Source organism: Protobothrops mucrosquamatus, unplaced genomic scaffold (genome assembly GCF_001527695.2).
Source record: "Protobothrops mucrosquamatus isolate PMUCROS unplaced genomic scaffold, P.Mucros_1.0 scaffold5378, whole genome shotgun sequence".
NCBI classification, from domain to species: domain Eukaryota; kingdom Metazoa; phylum Chordata; class Lepidosauria; order Squamata; family Viperidae; genus Protobothrops; species Protobothrops mucrosquamatus.
In genome coordinates this window covers 37,531-42,897 of record NW_015391240.1, presented here as the reverse complement: position 1 = coordinate 42,897, position 5,367 = coordinate 37,531, and the positions used below count along the sequence as shown (strand labels likewise).

At 37.4% G+C, this 5,367-nt stretch overlaps 1 long non-coding RNA gene across 1 annotated transcript; it reads left to right on the top strand.

The window, feature by feature from the left end:
- Positions 1-214: 214 nt before the first annotated feature.
- Positions 215-5,043, top strand: LOC107299732. The gene is made up of 3 exons (XR_001549195.1): positions 215-313; positions 393-465; positions 4,704-5,043. It is a non-coding gene; the product is annotated as an uncharacterized LOC107299732 (long non-coding RNA).
- The last annotated feature ends 324 nt before the right edge of the window (positions 5,044-5,367 follow it).

Sequence of the window (5,367 nt, the reverse complement as noted above, 5' to 3'; positions counted from 1 at the left end):
ACTAGATGCAGCCCTTTGCAGTTAAGCAGCAGCTGCAAAGAGCAAGCAAGACAAAATTGATGAGACGATACGGCTGCCTTAAAGAGTTGCCGACGGTTGGGAGGGGTGCGTCTTCCAAAGGACTTTTTTTTTTACTGTTTTGTCCAAAAAAGCACCTAAATCTTACAAATTACTGAACGCTTTTTTTCTTTTTTAAACAATCTTCCGTAGATGCTGGAATTACAGCAACCAAGACTCGGTCAGCCCCTGCACGTTAGCTTTGCTTTACCTACGGCTGAGGATTTTGTCCGACGACATTCTCCATTCTGATCTGGTGCGTAACTCGTCCGTTGCCTTTGGAGTAACTGCTGGAGATTTTTGTGGCTCTAATACCAGCTTCTGTTTCGTTGCAGATCTACTATTTGGGCTGCCTCTCTCCCTATTTGTTGGTGACTTTTGTCCTTTGGCGTTTCTGGTGTCTTTCAGGTAATTATTTACAATAGCCGTAGCAATAGGTCTTAGACTTATAGACCGCTTCGCCGTGCTTTACAGACTCTCTCTAAGCAGTTTACAGAGTCAGCATCTGTTATGGATGGATGGAAGGAAGGATGGATGGAAGGAAGGAAGGAAGGAAGGAAGGAATAGCAAATAGCAATAGCACCTAGACTTATATACCACTTCACCATGCTTTACAGCCCCTCTCTAAGTGGTTTACAGAGTCGGCATTTTGCCCCCCCAACAATCTGGGTCCTCATTTTACCGACCTCGGAAGGACAGAAAGCTGAATCAACCTTAAGCCGGTCAGGATCGAACTTCCTGGCTGTGGGCAGAGTCAGCCTGCAATGCCGCATTCACGATTGACATTATTGCATTATTTACAATCATAAAATCATGGAATAGAAGGGACCTTGGAGATCTTCTATCCAGCCCCCTGCTCAAGACAGAAGACCTTGAAGAATAATAATAATAATAATAATGATGATGATGATGATGATGATGATGATGATGATGATGATGATGATGATGATGATGATGATGATGATGTTGGAAGGGACCTTGGAGGTCATCGAGTCCAACCCCCTGCTCTTATACTATCCCAGACAAATGGTTGCCCAGTCTATTCTTGAAAACCTTAATTCCCTAATGTTCATTAAAACATAACGTAACGTAACATCACAGAACACGTAACACAACAATATAACTTAACATAGCATAACATAACAACACATAACACAAAGCACAAACACATAACATAACACGTAACACATAACACAACATAGTACAGCATAACATAACATAATGTAACATAACAACATAATATAACATAACACAAAACACAAACATATAACAACATATAACATAACATAACATAACAACATCATAGCATAACATAACAACACATAACACAAAGCACAAACACATAACATAACATGTAACACATAACACAAGATAGTACAGCACAACTAACATAACGTAACATAACACAACAACATAATATAACATAACTTAACACAAAACACAAACATATAACAACATATAACATAACATAACAACATCATAGCATAACATAACCACATAACACAAAGCACAAACACATAACATAACACGTAACACATAACACAACATAGTACAGCACAGCATAACATAACATAACATAACATAACATAACATAACATAACATAACATAACATAACATAACATAACATAACATAACATAACATAACTTAACACAAAACACAAACATATAACAACATAATGTAACATAACGTAACATAACGTAACATAACGTAACGTAACGTAACGTAACGTAACATAACATAACATAACATAACACCATATAAAACCTTAATTAATACAATTGAAAACCTTAATTAAAAATTTAGCAACACCATGCAAATGAAAAAGTTTAGAATATGTAAGATTAGAATATGAAGCCTTTTAACTTCAAACATTCTTTAAACCAATGGTCATAACTACCTATAGTTAAGACCTACATAAAAGTGTTTGGCCTTTTTGTTTAAATCAAAGGGACATTAAACCAATCCTCATTTAGCAGGTCCAAGTGTCAACATTTCCAACAAAGGCACAAATTGGTTGTACCCGGAGGAGATACTTAACCGATATTAAATCTTGCTATTGGCATAATGTCAGCTAACGTAAAGGATGCAACTTAATGGCACTTGATGTGGATTGATTTGGTTAACTTGGGATTTTGCAAAAATTGGGAAGAACGCTGTTTTCTCCAAAGGCTTCATTAAATGGAAATATATATATATATATTTAAAAAACTATATAGATTTCAGAGAGGCTGTGATTTTGGTGATGAAATACATTTCTCTGTGGGTTAGAGAGAGGCACGTGCTGCGAAGAAGCGAGTCCGTCTTCAAATTAGCTTTTTGGGTTTTCTGGGGGGGGGACACCCTATTTTGTGTCTTGCAGCGTGACGCCTCTCTCCTTTTTTTGGGGGGGGGGAGGAAATTACACTATCCAGCAAATTATGTCTCTCTTGAAAAGGAGGATTGAACGATAGTAGACTTTACCTGTATTTTATTTTATTTAAAAAAGAACCACGGCACTGGCTTTATGTTCAGCTCTGAATTATTAAAAGAAAAAACTCTTTGTCCATGGAAGGCACCAGGATATCACCAGCTGGTTGAAACCTGTTTTTAGGCACTTTGCCGACTCAAACATTCCATCGGGTTAAAAAATAAGACAGATTAATAGTAGATCATTAACAAGGCGAGCTAATGGATAGCAAGAGGAGATAATTTTCTTTACAGGTTGTGTTTTTTTTTGTCCTTTCGCCTTTGGAGAATACCTGAATAAACCACGAGGTTTTGCTGATAACGTTACAGCTTCAGGTTAAAGTTATCTCTTCTGAAGGAAGCCCCACTCAGGTGGAAGTTACTCACTCCGGAGTGGACTGAAATGTTAGCAGGCAGGAGTTTTAACTGTACACCATTACGCATCTAAAATCTAATACGGGGTGTGATTTTTTGCGCTGAACCAAATTGTGTCGGGGAGCCCGTAGAAGAAAGACAGGATATAAAATTCTCAAAATAAAAGGAACACCAGTCAGTCAATCAATCAGCCATCAACCAAGAAGAGACTGGACAGCCATCTGTCAGAAATGGTGTAAGGGTCTCCGGCTTGAGCAGGGGGTTGGACTAGATGACCTGCAAGGTCCCTTCCGACTCTGTTATTCTATTCTAGTACGTCACAAAAAACCACAACTATAATAGGTTTTCAATCAATCCAACAACAAACTTGATCCAGTAAGGCTTCGTAAGACCCAGTTTGTTTATGTTTATGTTTATTTAGATTTGTATACCGCCCTATCTCCCTTACGGGACTCAGGGCGGTGAACAGGCGATAATAAAAATCACAATAAATATCTATTCTAAAATCAAATTAAATAAATAAAGACCAGATATGACAATTAAAGATGAAAGATGACGTGGGGAATCTTTGTAAACAGCAGCTCGCGTCCTTTAAAGCTGTTTTCTCACCGTTTCACAGACGGTTCGGTTCACGATAATTGCGCTGTGCACCTGATCAGATTCTGTAGGGTTTAAAATTAAATGGCTTTACAAATCTCTGCTTGGGTAGAACTAGCCAGAGTTTATAAAATAAATGTCCTTTCCTCCATATCTATGGAGATTCTCAGCCATCCACCGAAGCTGCTTTTTCCACGAGGCAACTGAATTTTCTTGTTTTTCCTTTGAAGACGTTTCGCTTCTCATCCAAGAAGCTTCTTCAGCTCTTTCCTCAATAATTTTGGGTGCCTTAGAGTCAGCATTGACTCCGGGCGAACTGCTGGGAGAAGCTCCTGAAACTTTCTGGGAAAGATTTTGGAAATGGTTTACTCTTACCTGCTTCTCTTACCTGCTTAAGAAGAGACTAGACAGTCACCTGTCTGAGATGGTATAGGTTCTCCTGCTTGAGCAGGGGGCTGAAGACCTCCAAGGTCCCTTCCAGCTCTATTCTATTCTATTCTATTCTATTCTATTCTATTCTATTCTATTCTATTCTATTCTATTCTATTCTATTCCTGGGAGGGTGTGATTGGCCCAAAGTCACCCAGCTGACTCTGTGCCCAAAATGAATAGAATAGAATAGAATAGAATAGAGAAATGAAGAATAGAATAGAATAGAATAGAATAGAGAAATGAAGAATAGAATAGAATAGAAACAGAATAGAATAGAATAGAATAAGTGAAGAATAGAATAGAATAATAGAATAGAATAGAATAGAATAGAAAATGGAATAGAATAGAATAGAATAGAATAGATAGAATAGAAAAATGAAGAATAGAATAGAAACAGAATAGAACAGAACAGAACAGAATAGAATAGAATAGAATAGAAAATGGAATAGAATAGAATAGAAAATGGAATAGAAAATGGAATAGAATAGAACAGAATAGAATAGAATAGAGAAATGAAGAATAGAATAGAATAGAATAGAATAGAATAGAATAGAATAGAATAGAATAGAATAGAATAGAATAGAAAATGTAATAGAATAGAATAGAAACGGAATGGAATAGAATAGAATAGAAAAGAATAATATAATGATAATAGAATAGAATAGAATAATATAATGATAATAGAATAGAATAGAATAGAATAGAATAGAATAGAATAGAATAGTCATAAGTGTGAAAAACTTAACTCATAAATATCTTTTCAGTGTCGTAACAAATGCTTGTTGTGTTGTGCAGCCATCCCTCACCTAGATAGTTCAGCGGTGGCTGAGGGAGGACCTCTTCCTACGGATGAAGACCCAAACCAGAGCAGCAGACCAGCAGAACGTGGAGCGACCCCTGACCCAAATGGCCTGGAGGGGGGTTCCTTAAACCCCCAACGTTCCCGTTCAGGAAGCTGAAACGCACGGACGAGTTGTCTTCACAAACCCTTTCCTTTTCCAAGCGGTAGTAAAATGTCCCCTTTTTCCCTTTGGATTTATTTGGAGACCCTGGAGGGGAAGCATGCATGACATCCTACACCAAGTCAACCTCCTTCCAAATCAAGAGCAAGTTAAAATGATGGTTTTGAGAAAAAAAGATCATTTCTGCAAAGCATTTTGAACATTCTCCAATTTACTACATAGCGTGTCCGTGTTAATATTGAGAAGGACCTCCTGCCATGACTTCAACCACTTTTGATTGACAAATGAAACCATTCTTCTAAGACTTGTTTATTCCTTGATTTGGGTGCATGAAGGATCCCATTATTTACATCCCTCTTCAGCTGGGGATCAAATAATAGACCCTTATTTGTTTTATATAATTTTCAAAAAGGAAAAAAAAAAGCCCCACGGTTTACGCCAGCGCCTTGATTTATATATTTCATCCTCTGTCGTCATTTTGCCTTTAATTCTAGATC